The sequence below is a fragment of the Macrotis lagotis genome, chromosome 2, assembly GCF_037893015.1.
Source record: "Macrotis lagotis isolate mMagLag1 chromosome 2, bilby.v1.9.chrom.fasta, whole genome shotgun sequence".
Lineage (NCBI taxonomy): Eukaryota > Metazoa > Chordata > Mammalia > Peramelemorphia > Peramelidae > Macrotis > Macrotis lagotis.
In genome coordinates, this window is record NC_133659.1 from 249,834,301 (window position 1) to 249,849,591 (window position 15,291).

At 34.3% G+C, this 15,291-nt stretch overlaps 1 long non-coding RNA gene across 2 annotated transcripts in view; it reads left to right on the top strand.

Annotated features, from left to right (window-relative positions):
- Positions 1-15,291, top strand: part of LOC141511590 (uncharacterized) — a 64,000-nt gene that overhangs the window by 13,626 nt on the left and 35,083 nt on the right. Inside the window, exon 1 of one of the 2 annotated variants that reach the window (XR_012475354.1) lies at positions 2,847-2,967. The exons of the other annotated variant lie outside the window; for it this stretch is intronic. This is a non-coding gene — a long non-coding RNA (uncharacterized LOC141511590). Of the gene's footprint in view, positions 1-2,846; positions 2,968-15,291 lie in introns of those variants that run through there. 2 annotated transcript variants of the gene reach the window in all.

Below are 15,291 nucleotides of genomic sequence, written 5' to 3' on the forward strand. Positions count from 1 at the left end.
CTTGCAAAAACCTTAAAAAAAAAAAGAAAAAGAAAACCAACTGGACATATTAATAAAGACCTCCATTCAATCCAAGGCTAGAGGTCTGCAGGCCAATTATAAATAATTAGTATTGATCCCATTCCTTTTCTTTCCCTAAGAAGAGGGGTAGAGGTCAAATTAAGGGGGAAATTGTTAGATTATCTAGTGGTTAGAAAAACACAATAAACCATTACAACTGTAAATGTGAATAGGATGAATTTACCCATAGAATAAGTGAAGGTAGCACAATGGATCAGAGAGCAGAATCCAGCACAATGTTGATTATAAAAAATGCATCTAAGAAATAAAAATCTTATAGAATTAAAATGAGGGAAGAGAAATAATATTATGCTTAAAGGGAAGAGATTCTCTGATTTTCTTCCATCTAGCTAAAATTCTTCCATCTTCAGGAAGTCTTTCTTGTTTCTTTCCTTAATTCTAGTGCTCTCCCTCTGTTAATTATTCATAATTTTTCCTGTAATCTAGCTTACTTATATGTATTTTTTTCATATTGTCTTCCTCATTAAATTACAAGTTCCTTGAGAGCAGAGACTATTTTTAACCTTTCTTTGTGTCCCTAGTGCTTAGCATAGTGTTGGGTCCATAGGAGATATTTAATAAATATTTTCTGACTGACTAATATAATAATGTGTGTGTATATAAATATATATATATATATATATATATATATATATATATATATATATATAAACTATAATAGTACAAATGATATAAAGTAAAATCTAATTGGGCCGCAGGGAGAAAGCGAAAAACTATAATAGTTGGGGGTCTCTTAATTCACCTTTCAAATTAGACATCTAACATGAAAAATAAGAAGTTAAACATCTGAAAAGAATTTTAGAAACATTAGAAATGATAGATCTTTGTCAATTACTTACTGAGAATCATTAGAAATACATTTTTCAATTTTGCATGAAATCTTTATAAAAATTGTACATACTAGATCATAAAATGCAGAAAAATCTAAGTATTAAACATGTCCTTTATTGGCTGTAGCTTATGAAATTGAATCAATCAAGGGAATTTAAAGAAAGAATTCACATATATGGAAACTAAATAATAAATTCTTAAAGAATATGTGTATTAAAAACAAATGACAACAATGAAATAATATACCAAATCTTTGGGGATTTAGCTAAAGCAATCCTATGGAGTGGGGGTGGGGGAGAGGATCATATCTATAAGTACTTTTATCCATCAAAGAGGAAGAAAACAGATAAAAGAAAAGTGTATGTAACAATGAAATCAAAATTTTTAGAAGATAGTCAAAGAATTCCTTAGTGTCTATGCAATTTTTCAGCAAAAGAGATAATAAACAGATCAATGAATTAATTAAATGGGAATTAAAAGAAAACTAGAAAAACAACCCATCATAATTCTCCAATTAGAAAAACATTCTGAAAATAAAAAAAAGATTAACACAATTTAAAATGAAAAAAAGTCATAGACCTGGCATGATAACAATTGATTAGTCAAATGATTAGCTAATTTGATTTTTTAAAAACCCAGCTACTAGTTTTATCACTTCAGTATTTTTCTTTCAATTTTGTTACTCTTTTTTTTTTTCAGGATTTCTATACTGATTTTTGAAGTCTATTAATTTGTTGCTTTTCTAGTTTTTGCTTGCAAACTCAATGCATTTATCTGTTTTTTTTTTTATCTTTTGCTAAAGGAAATGTTTATCAATGTACAGTTTGGCTCTTAGGTCAGATTGTTTTGGCTGCACCCCTAAAGTTTGATATGTAGTCTCATTGTTGTTATCATGTTGATTAATTTGTTTCTGTGATTTACTCTTTTCCCACAAATTTTTCTTTTAGGTTTTTGCAAGGCAGTGGGGTTAAGTGGCTTGCCCAAGGCCACACAACTAGGTAATTATTAAGTGTCTGAGGTCACATTTGAACTCAGGTACTCCTGACTCCAGAGCCAGTGCTTTATCCACTGTACTACCTAGCCACCCCTCATGAATTCTTTTAGGATTAGAATTTTAGTCTCCCATTAAAATGTTATCAGTTCTTCAAATCATTTTATGACATTTTGGTCAGTAAAGAGTATTTATATTTCTGATTTTCTACCTGTGGTCATTATTATTATCTCCTGCTTTTTTTTGAATTCAATTCGAGCATAATGGATTGTGTTCATCTCATATTTTGATTTTGTGAATCTTTATGCTTCAAAGTCTGTTTCTTATTTAAAAAATACATTTTTTACATTGTGCTTTATAACCTGTTTTCTAATGACATCTTAACTGATATGGGCAAGTTCATCACATTTATATTCATGGTTAATTGTGTGTTTTTCTTCATCCTATCCTTTTGTGCTTTTTTTTCTCTTTGACCACTTGTCTTTTTTAAAAAGATGAAGGTGTTGAAAGGGGATTATATTCAATACTAGTGATCTAATAGTTGAATTAATCTACCCCTGTTCTATGCCACTCCTTTTTTCTCCTTTCTTGGACCCAACTCACAGATTTTTACCCTTTATTTCTTTTTGATCCCTTCTTAATGATCAGCTCTCCAAAAACTGAATACTTTGGTTTATTGAATTTTTTTTTTTTGTTTATGGCTACTATCTCCTTGATTCTTTTTGTTTTGTTTTTTAGGTTTTTGCAAGGCAAACAGGGTTAAGTGGCTTGCCCAAGGCCACACAGCTAGGTAATTATTAAGTGTCTGAGACAGGATTTGAACCCAGGTACTCCCAACTCCAAGGCCGGTGCTTTATCCAATATGCCACCTAGCCGCCCCTATCTCCTTGATTCTTTACTCCCTCTTAAACATCTCCTTCCATTCTACATTTCCATATTATACCATGCTGAATTTAATATTTTTATACACCTCTCTCTCTCTCTGTCAGAAGGTGAGATTCTTTGTATAACCTTCTTCTGCCCCATCCTCATAGGAGCCCATTTGCAAGACCCTAGAACTCAAGGTAAGCAGTCACTGTCGAACTTTTTAAAAAAACTTATTTGAACAAATGAGCCACATGGTTTATTTATGATTTTAAATGGATATACATTGATTTGTTTAAAAAAATAGTTGAAATAGTAAGTTCTACCTTTCTTTCTTAGTACATTCCTTTCTATTTCTCTCTAGCTGTTTTCCTCCTAAGGTCATCCAAACAGAACAAAACTTAGGCCTCTCTGTAAAGCTTATTTTTTACTACCGCTATGACCTTAAAGACATAAGTATTTTGAAGGGACACTTGTGTCTTCTCTCTCTATTGTAATAGCAGTATTTCATTATGTTTTGCCTCCTAGTTGTTCAAATATTTTTACTATCCTAGGAGACCTATATTTTCATTTCAGTTTCTAGTCAGTTCTGGTCTTTTTTCATAAAGAATGCTTGAAGTCCTTTATTTCATTAAATATCCATTGCCCCCTCAGTTTATACTCAGTTTTACTAGTTAAAAATACTCATGGTTAAAAAAAAAAAAGAATACTCATGGTTGTATTTTATGTATTGTATTGTATTGTATTGTATTGTATTTTATTGTATTGTATTGTATTGTATTGTATTGTAATTTTTGGCTTTTGGAATTTATTCTAAGATCTTTCTTAAATAGTGTAGTTTCCAGTTCCTTGGTACTTGAACTCTTTCTTTTTGACTGCTTGAAACAGTTTTTTTCTTTGACTTGGAAGCTTAAGGTTTTGTCTGTAGTATTCCCAGCTGTTTTCATTTTGGGGTTGTCTTCATGAGATGGAAAGTAGTTTCTTTCTTTTTTAACTTTGTCCTCTGCTGCTAATAGGGATGGGCAATTTTCTAATTTGGCATCCTTGATACCTTAAAAAAAAAGGTATATTGGATATCTAATACACAAAGTCTTAAAGAAATACATAGCTTGGCCATAAGGCAAATCCTGGAAGAAATGAAGCAAGAGATTTAAAAATAATGTTATAAATGAAATGAGAGCTCAAAAGGAAATCTTATAAGGAGAATACAGCTTAGTATGAGGTGTAAAATCTTACTTAAATAACAGACTTTCTGAAAATTAGAATGAGCTAAACAGAAGTTAATGATACAATGAGTCAACCAGAAATACTAAAACAAAGTCAAAAGACTAAAAAAAAAAAAAAAAAGAAAATGTGATGTCAAATTTTTTAAAAAATGATCCAGAAAATAGGTCAAGGAGAAAAAAATTCTAAGAATTATTTGACTTTCTGAAAGCTATGAACTAAAAAAAGAAAGAAAGAAAGAAAGAAACCTAGATACCACACATGGTTCAAGCAGAATAGGAATATCAAAAATCAAATTACAGGAGTGAAGAGGAACATATAAAATTAAATATGCTTGAGCAACTGAAAGAATATGAACAGCTTTGAGTGTTTCAAAAGAAATGTATTAACTAAATTTCTGCTTTTTTATCACATTGCTAACATTTCAAAATGACCCAAACAAGTTTCATTTTGAGATTCCAATGTCTTGCTGCTCTAATATGGCAGAGTTGACTCAACAGCAAAGGCTTTTCACTATGCCAAATTATCCAGAACTTTTATGGGACTAATGAAAGGGCCTAGGGTGAAAAGATAATTTAATTCTAGTTTGGTTTGAGATATGAGGATGTTAACTTCCCAGTTTACCTCTACAGTTCATCCTAAAGATCTGGGTCATTCATCTTCTCCCTAAAGCTTAGTATGTGGCTCCAGTTTTCTTCCCACTCTTCATGAGGCCCCATAGTCTGGTTTACCCTTTTCCAGGTTTATTCCTGGTGGCAACTAGTCTTACAAGGTAGGAAAGTATGAATTTGGATCTTTGTGGTTATTTTTATGTAACAATGTTTTAATACATAAGATGTTTGAGTTGAGCTTTCTATGCTTTCCAAATGGTGTCTGTATTTTGATTTTTAATGTGCTCCCTGAACAAGGCTGTCTGCAAGCACAAGCCAAATCTGGTTAAGAAGGACTCTCGTAACTGGAAAGGGTCCCTTGAGAAAGTACTTCAAGTCATTTATTCAGAACTGGCTGGTTTTACACTTGGCTTGAAAACTGACGACTTTCCACCAGACCTGACGCTTAGTATAGCACATCCTCTCTGAGATGGTGAGTGAGCCAAAGAATGAGCAGGTTGCAGGAATGAGTGTTATAAAGCAGATGTTATTAGTGGTCTCTGGGTGAGGTTGGGAGGCTGAGTACAGTAGCCTTATTGCTGGCTCTGAGGTGGGCTATGAGACTGTGGCCTAGAAAGAAAGCTACTCCCATTTGGCTCAGCATAACATCATGAAAATCCACATGTGGAGAAGCACTTCTGCATAGTGAGTATCTTCATAGCTCATATTTGGAAGAGATGTGTAAATATAGCAGTTTGGGAGACCTTGCTGGGCTGCCATTGCTTAGTGTTGACCAATTTTCATCTTGTTCTGAATATATTTGAGAATAGAAAAACTTTGATAAGATCAAGAAAAGGTGGTATTATCAATGAAGCTAGGTCTAATTTTCTGAGATGTCAATGATGCCACTTTTTAGCAATCTGATATCTTGAGCTTCATAAATAATCTAAAGGTTTTAGAATATGTTCTAACTTAAATATGGGATATTAATTCTAATGTATCCTTCTCTGTCCTACTGTTTATTTGTATGAGAGAACTGTATGATTCTAATAGTTTCTCTGAGGGGATAAGTAACCTATAGATTATGGTGTTAGAAATGGATCACTTCATAGAGCATCCAGTTAATTGTCCAATGCCTTCTAGAGTATAATCTCCTTTCTTTTTATACATTTTTTCAAAAATAGAGAAATATGATAACTCACTTTTATATTGGATCACAGATGAAGACACAGCCAACATAATGTTTTCCCCAATACAATTCTGTGAGGTGTGTAGTTCAAATATTATTAGTCCTATTTTGTAGATAGAAGTTTAGAGTTAAGTAATTTGTAATGGTTACAGAGTCAGAGCTTCCTTTGGATTTAGGAAGATCTGGGTTTAGCTGTACCTGCTATTGTGTGAATGTAGGCAAGTCACTTTACAATTTAATTCTCCAGCTGACTCTAAGACTAATTTGCAAAGTAGGTGCCAATCTGTATTGATTGAAAGAATCTCCTTCCAGTAGTTTTCTATGTCTGTGAAATCATACATTCAGTTCTTTCCTGTTTATCCCACCTCTGCCCTACATAGTATCAAAGGGGAGAAAAATATGACCATTTTATGACCTCTCCTTCCTTCTCAATGGGGTATCTGTACGGCAGTAGAGTTTCAGTCATGGAATATCCTCCCCAACTACAGAATCCTGGCAGACCTTTATCCTCAACTCCATCTAATCCCATTAGAAGCTAAAAGGTAGCTTGGGAAGCAGAGCTGCATATTGAAATGAAAAAGAAAAAGAAAAAATCTCAATTCTCCCTAGAGAGCTACAGTTTCTCTGCAGCCATTTCAATCTAAATCTCTTAGATAGCTATTACAAAAATATATCTATCCGTGTCCCTTGAGAAAATTATGGAGAAATACTTGGGCTATTATCTCTAGTGTAGTGAAATCATATTTGATTCTTGTATGAATATAAAAAATTGGTATATTGGTAAAGAGATGATTATTAAATTAAAAAATTTTAAATAAATTTTATTTAAGGCAATGGGATTAAGTGACTTGCTCAAGGTCTCACAGCTAGGCAATTATTAAGTGTCTGAGGCCAGATTTGAACTCTTGTCTCCAGGGCCTGTGTTCTATCTACTGTGCCACCTAGCTGCCCTGGATTGTTAAATTTTCAATGAGTGCATTTAAACCTTGAAATTTGGCAAATGCTACAATGCTACAAGTCATTGTTGAATTGTCTTTCATTGAACTTAAAAAAGTGTTGGAGGAAATATTAATTATATTTATTATTATATTATTATATAATATTATTATATTAATTATAATTATACATAAATTATGTATATAATTATACATAAAAGTATATCCCAAGTATATTCCCTCCTCTTCCCCTCCCCCCAACCCCAGCCAAATGTTAAACTTTTACCAGCATACCTTGTGTGTAGGTCATTCACTCATGGCTTGGGGCAAAAATTTCATTGTTTTAGGTTTGGGCCATATACCACTTGACTCAAAGTTTTATATAGATTCACATGAACTTAGATGCTGCATGGTGAAAAAACTTGAATACAACTAAGAATTAGGAGATTCAGATGTGCAGAATCTTGTGTTTCCTTTAATGGAAAGTGAGGGAGTTAGACGAGAAGATTTCTAAATTCTTTTCCAGGTCTTTCAAGCTACAGTGTGATGATTTTCAGACAGATTTAGATAACTGATAATAATAGCTAGTGTTTAGATAATGCTTTAAGGTTTACAAAGCACTTCAACCTCACCATCACTCTGAGAAGTAGGTGCAATAACTATTCCCCTTTCACAGATGTGACAACTGAGGTAGATAGAAGTTAGGTCATTTGTCCAGGACCTTATAACGAAGTGTTAGAAGCAAGATTTGAACCCAGGTCTTGCTGACTTTAACTCCAACATTTCATCTACTCTATCATCATGATTGTTTGATATTTACTGATCACCCTCAGTGCTTTATGCCTTGTAGTTTTGCCCTTGAGGCAAAATTGACTTATTTGCCTTATAATTAAAAAAATTAAAAAATTAAATTAAAAAATTAAATCTAATTAAATTTAAATTAAAAAAAATTTTTAAAAACCCAGAACAAACCTACAGGACCCATTTTAAACTCCTTTCCCTTAACTTTATGGAAATCAGAGAATCATGAATCTCATTTTTGACTAAATTTAGCATGAAGAGGTGCAATTTCTGTAGTGGTAGACCTAATTAGGTTATGCAGTGTATTTAATCTGGAGATCATTAAAAAATTTGTTCCTTCTCACATCATTTCATAACTCTTTTTAAAAAATATGCACCAGTGGTGCCAAAGTCCAAATATATATATGCAAGGAAGCACCAAGGCAGAAGAGGATCAAGGGCATATCCATTAGACATATTTTTAGCTTCCCAAGCTTAAAGGGTTTAAGTGCCAAATTATTTGCATATTGTACCCATACTTCATATTTCTCTACTTTGCTTTACTTTCCACTTGTGATATTGCCAGTCTCAACTTCTGAGATGTTTCTCCTTGCATTATGAGGATCAAATGAGAAAATATTTATAAAGCAGTATCTAGTGCATAGTAGGCATCATAAAATTTCCCTTCCCTTCTCTTCATTAATTCCACGTCAAACTCACAAATTTCCTAGCTGTATATTGAGAGCAACTATTTCAAAACTAGAATTTTGCAGTTAATACTTTTTATAACGAGGATAGAATGATTAAGCCTTTGCTACATGATCTAGAGAATTTAGAAGACCAATGGCCTTTGTGATCCTTCAACAACATTAAAGCAGAGCTTACCATGAAGTTGGCAAAAATAATTGGTTAATATAGGAAATAATCAGATGTTATTCTGGGGTGAATCTTGCTTTCTCACTCACTCCTCTTCTCCCATCTTCTCCTTCCTTCTCAATGGGGTATCTCTCCAGCAGTAGTGTTTCAGTCATGGAATGTCCTCCCCAAGTACAATTAGGACCATTTTTTAAGCTATTCTAGGGTCTCTTTTGTTCCCCCTGTCCCATGCCACCCCTGCTCAAGTTTGTAGCCTTTTTTGCAGGACAGTAAAAAACAGAAAAACCCAATGTCATGACTCTGAGTCCCCAAATTCACCTATCGTATACAGTTTTTACCGATATATATATATATATATATATATATATATATATATACCTAGATACAGATATAGATTTAGATATAGATATAGATATATAGTTCAAATTTGAGTTTGTAATAAAATAAAACACCTATGGAATTAGAAATTAGCAAAAAGAGGTTTACTTGGGGCAGCTAGGTGGCACAGTGAATAGAGCACCAGCCTTGGAATCAGGACTTGAGTTCAAATGTGGCCTCAGACACTTTTATTAATAATTACTTAGTTGTGTGACCTTGGGCAAGTCACTTAACCCCATTGCCTTGCAAAAACCTTTAAAAAAGGAGATTTACTCAGCCATAGCAAGAGAAGGATATTTAATGAAGTTACTGAGTTGATTCGTCTTGCTGCTGTTGGTCTGGTAGGCATACATCTCAGTTAATTTGTACCAGGAGAGCAGGAAACTCCAAAGTTTAGTCTTTGAGTCAATGGAATCTTAAGGACAGTTTTTAATACCTCTTAAGAGAAAATGAGCTTAGCCTCTGTAGGATTCAGACTCAGGAAAAGCCATTCTCATTTACATGGCAAGGTCATAGGAAATATTATGGTTGCTTCCCTTTCTGTAACCTTTTGTTCCCACTTTTTGCGCCTTCTTTAAACAATTGCACAGTACTTTCATACAGCTGGCCACTCCTTTAATGATCTGATAAACTAATTCTCTTTGAATTATTAGTGATCAAATATGTTTCCTCAGGGAAACTGGCATTAAAAATAAAACAAAAAAACTTAAACAGAGAGACTAATACTTAACCCAAAGAAAAGACTCTTTAATCATAAAAGTCCAATATCCATTTGCCTAGTGTGGTATAGCTAGTTGGTTCTGGTTGTAGGTTTGGGTGCAGGAAATGTGTTGCCTTTAAAATCCTCCACTAACAATTAACCACTTTTTTCAATATTTAAAGTCAGCCCTAGTTAAAGGGATCCATATTATTTTCCTCTCACAGAAAGCAGTAAGTAGCAATGATATTTTTTTGAATGCTTGTTTTTACTTGTTGGCATGATTACATTTCCGCCTTTCTTTTTGATTCACTTAATGCATAGAAAATTTTTTTCCATCCAGTTTTATTTTGTGTGTGTCTTTTAAAAATGTGCTTCTTTTAAACAACAGATTGTAGAGTTCTGGTTTTTTTATTCTTTTTTTATTTTATTGGATTATTTAATCCTTTCATATTTAAAAATTATAGAATTAAGTTTATATTTTCCCCTATCTTTAATATAAATTCTGTTCTTTTGTTCTGCTATAAACAAAGTATTATGTTCCTTTCATTATTTTATTTTAATTTTTTTTAAGGTCATCATGTTCCCACTGACTGATCCTCTTTTCATTTCTCATTCCCTCCTTTTATTTGTTACCCTCTTTGGGATTTTGTTCCTTTTTTTCTCATGTCTTTATCTGGTTATAAAATTCTCTTTTGTCCTCTCAGGTAGTCAAGTAGATCCTCTCTTCCTTTCCTTTCCTTCAATTAGCCTTGTTCATTAATTTAAGTATCATTTTTTCATGCCCTTTTCCAAAAAGAATTTCTTTCACTCTCTTCATTATACAACGACATATCTGTTTACTGTAGATCAGGGTGGGAACATCCATCCTGCAGGTTGTATAGGGCCTGCAATCATTTGGTCTGGTGCTGCCATGGGAACTCTAGGCAGAACTCAAAATACAATAAGTGTAGGAGCTTTTTATGGTGAATTAATTAAATATTTGACTTATTATAGCAGACTAATTTTTAAGTTGATTTTATAGGACCCCCAATGATGTTATAAATATCCAAATGGCCCTTGGCAGAAAAGAGATTCCCCACCCCTGCTCTAGACCCTCATTCTCTGATTTATGACCCCTATAATTCTCTCTCTCTCTCTCTCTCTCTCTCTCTCTCTCTCTCTCTCTCCTTTATATTCTTCATATAGTCAAAGCTTCCAGGGTATCCATTCTAGTTTCTCCCCCTTGGGTTACAGCCATTGCCTTGTGGGGCTTGCCCTACACATTCCTCTTTTTTCACTGTGCCTCATTCTGAGAACAATGCTAATTATTTCAAATATCAGAGAAGACAATGGCCCATGGCAGGGTACCTCTCCACTATGTCCATTATTATTCATCTCACCACTGTTTCTACAGTTTCCACATTTGTGCCACCCCATGTTTCTACATTTGCTTCATACTCTTCCTTGTTCCATATGGTTTTCAACTCACCCATCCCCTATTTCCCTGATGTAGGATGAGTAGACTTTTCAACAACCAAATCCCCAGGTTATCCAGTATAAGGTCTCATTTTCCTTCACCAACCATTTCTCTCCATGTACAGAAGCATTCATCAATGGAAGCTTCTCCCATCTCCCCTGAAGATTCTCTTTCTGAGTCCATAAAGATCACCTTTCCTATATTGATAACCTTTGATTTGACCCCAGTATATCATATACTCTTTTCTATCCCCCTTCTCCTCTATCCCCATTTCATATACTTCTTCATGTTCCCACAAAACCAAAACAAAAAACCAAAACATTGTTTCATCTGTAGGTAGGGTATTATCAGGTTTTGTCTGTGAATTCTTTCAACTAATATTCCATTTTTCTACATTCAGAAATTCTGGGAAGTATTCTTCTAATATTTCCTTGAGTATAGTGTTAAATTTTTTTGGCCTACCAAGTTCTTTTGGGAGACCTGTGGTCTTTAGGATGACTCTCTGTATCTTGCCTTTGAGATCAGTATGTTTTGCTTGCAATAGTAAGCATTTTTTTCTTTTAACATTATTGTCTTGCTTCTGTGTATTTATATTTCTAATCAGTTGTTCTTTCATTTGTTTCTTTGGTGATCACTTTCCATCACAGATTCCATTTTTTTCTATTCTGCCCATTATTTTTTGCTGCACATGCCATAAATTTTGTTCTCATAGTTCTTATTTCTTACATCAGCATTTTGGGGTTACATGTTTTCCTCAAATTCTATTCTCTGTCTAAAGTGTTGAATCTTTTTCTTTTGTTTTATATTTATTTGTGTATACTCAAACTCATTTACTATCTGGAAGTCACGTTTCCTTCCTTATGATTTATCTGTTTATGCTCAATGCCTTTGAGTTTTCTTCCTGAAATCTCTGGTGTTTCATTCTTTTTTCTCCTTAATTTCCTTTGTCACTTACTCTCTGACTCCCTCCCTCTGATTGTGGTTTCCTTGGGGACAGCATGTCAAAGCATCTCAGCTCCCCTCACACTGGGCTTCATTCATTCATTCATTCATTCATTCATTCATTCATTCATGCTTTACCAGCCTTAAGTGACTACTGGGTGGCCAGCATTGGTCCCAGCTAGCTACTGTGCTGTTGATATCAGATTTAGTGAAGTGTTATACAGCCCCTCAAACAAGAGTTTCCTGTTCTGGTGTCCTCTTCCATTCCTTCTGTTCCTTAGTTCTTTGGGCTGGCAATGGCAAAGTGGAACTTTTCAGTACTCGTGCTATAGAATTATCTGTCCTGGCTCCAGCTTTGCTGGTATAAAAGGGTTGTTGGTCTAGTTCCAGCTATGCTGATGTTCCATTGTTGTTCACCTTGGCACTGGCAGTTCAGAGTTTTGCAGTCCAACATTATACAGTTGTGACCCAGTCTGTGACCACACTTGCTATCTGACTCAACCAGGGCAAATTTCCAGTCTGAAATCCTGCAACCAGAGTTCATTGAGTACAGGAAAGAGTGTATGTTTGTGTGTGTGTATGTGTGTGTGTGTGTGTGTGTGTGTGTGTATGGGTGTGGTGTGGGTGTGGGTATATGAGTATGGTGTGGGTGTGGGTGGGAGTGGTAAGCCTGTGTCATATCCTTGAGTCTCCTAGTGCAGCCTTATTGTTGGTATCATGGAGATCTGGAAGGGTGCTGAGTGAACTCAGGGTCAGTTTGCATTAGTTAATAGGTTTGGAGTGTATGGAGTGTTAATAGGTTTGGATTCTGAGTGTTTCAACCATGGAGACAGCTGAAGTTTTATCTTTGGTTCAATATTTTTGTTCTGGAAAGGTTTGAGAGGTCATGGGGATCAGAGAAAATATTCCATTTTGTTGCTTATGTTACTAGGAGAAGTGATTATCATCACACTTTGATAAATGAGAATTTGAAAAAGAGATTAGAGTAGCCTTTTGATTTTAGTTTTATCCTTTTTCTGCTAAATTGTTGCCTCCACACATGTTTGGGGATTATCCAATAGCTAATCTGGTAGAATAATGAATGTACTTAGTCTTTAGTGTGATGTGTTGGCACATTCAATAATAAGTAATGAAATTTAGATGTAAGAATCTTTCTTCATTCCCAGCATGGTTACTGGAAGTTTGAATTATTGCCTTGTTATAGTTAGGATTTTCCTAACTATTATCAGTAGGCAATAATACTATATTTCTTTCTTCCCTCTGTGTTTGAAAAATTTTTTTTCAGGCTCCTGGTTATATCAGAAGCCTATATAAAGCATATGTTGAACAGCTGTGGCTGCAAGTGAACAGTTTTTTTCCAATTTAAAACTAATATATGCTGCTCTTACCATGTCCCATTTATTTCAGAAACTGATTTATATTTTAAAAATAGCCTTGATTTCCAAAATTATTTCAAATTTAATCTGTCATAGATTTGCTGAGTTCAAGAGTCCAAAAGATGAAATCAATTAATTAAGATTGGTCACTAACACTAATCATTCAAGGATCTAGTAAATACTTCCTGTGAGCCAGATACTTTGTTGGGCCCTGTGAATATAAAAACAAAATTATATCTCTGCTCTTGAGTAAATTACATTCTAATGATCTATATTACTATAAAGAGAATAAATACAAGGTAATTAGAGCAGTCATCAAGCAGTTGAGAGGATTTGTAAAAGCTTCTTGGGGAAGCTGAGTCTGGAATAAAAATAAGAATTTTAAAAGAAATGAGGAAGGAGGGCATTCCTGAATAGGGCAAAGGCATGGAAGAGGGATTAGAGTTGTACATAAGTAAATGTAAAAAGATTAATGGGTCTGGACAATAGTGTTTGAAAGTGAAAAAGGCTAGAAGGGTAGTAAGGGATGAGGTTGTGAAAGGTTTAGACTACAAGACAGAAGAATTTATATTCAGTCCTATTGGGAAATAGGTAGATCCTTGGAGTTTATTGCATAGAGAAGTGACAAGATCAGAAGAGTACTTTAGGAAAATCACTTTGGCTGATGTTTAGAAGATACAAGGAAGTCAATTAAAAGAGTCTTTTGAGTCCAAATAACATGAGGGCCTTCCCTAGGTGGCAGCTATGTGAATGGAGATGACGGATGGATACAAGAGACGTCATGGAGATAGAAATTATGAAGCTAGATGGCATAATTAATAAAGTACTGGGCCTAGAGCCAGGAAAATCTGAGTTCATATCTGGTCTCAGACACTTACTAGCTGTGTGCCCCTGAGCAAGTCTGTTGGCTTCAGTTTCCTCATTTGTAAAATGAACTGGAGAGGGAAATGGCAAACCACTTCAGTATCACTGCCAAGAAAACCCCAAATAGACTAACAAAAAGTTGACCATGACTGAAACAGCTGAACAAAAATGAGATATATGGGGTAAGGGAGAGTGATGAATCAAGGATGATGCTGTTTTCTAATCTGAGTGGTTGGAAAAGAGAGTTGTTATATTCTTAACAGAAATAGCCAGGTTCATAAGAGGGGTGAGTTTGGAGAAAAGATGAGTGCTGCTTTTGACATGTTGAGTTTAAAATATATATGGTCATCTAGTTAAAAATATCTAATAGGCAGCTGATAGTGCAAGACTACTCAGGAGAGAGACTCATGCTTGATCTGGGAGTCATCTGCACGAAAATGGCAATCTCATTTATCTTTAGTCATTTTAATGGGATGTGAGAGGTACAAATGAAAAATAAGACTTTTTTGCCCTGCCTAAATTTCCGAAGGGCATTTTTATATACACATGGCAGACACACATAAATTAATGAGTTTTTCTTAAGTGCCTACTAAATATTGGGTTCTCTGTTAGATTTTGGGGATGTATGTACAAAGAATATAAGAATATAACTACAAAGAATGAAACAAATCCCTATATTCTAATAGAGATAAGCTTATCTATAAATATATATATAGCATAAAGTGAATAAATACAAATATATGTATAAAGCTATTAAATACAAGGTAATTTGAGAGGGAGAACACTACTAGAGTTTGGGATGATTGGGGAAGATTTCATGGAGAAGTTGCTGCTTAGAACAGTAGTAGGCTTCTGTGAGGAGGAAGTGAATCAGATAAGGGGGAATAGCCAGTGGAAAACCACAAAGATGTAAAGTGAGATGTCCTACATAAGAAAGAGAGAGAAGGCCACTGGAACTGGATTGCAGAATGCAGAGGGGAGAATAATATCCAATTAGGCTGGGATATCAGTTTGTAAATGACTTTTAAAGCTAAACAACTTTTAAAGTTTATATTTTATCTGAGGAATTTATATTTTATCAGAGAGATAATAGGAAACCTCTAAAGTTTATTGAGTAGGTCACATGGTCAGATCTGTGTCTAAGGAAAATTACTTTGGTAGTAGTATAAAAGGTGAAATGAATTGGTGAGAGACATGGGGCATGAAGATAAAAG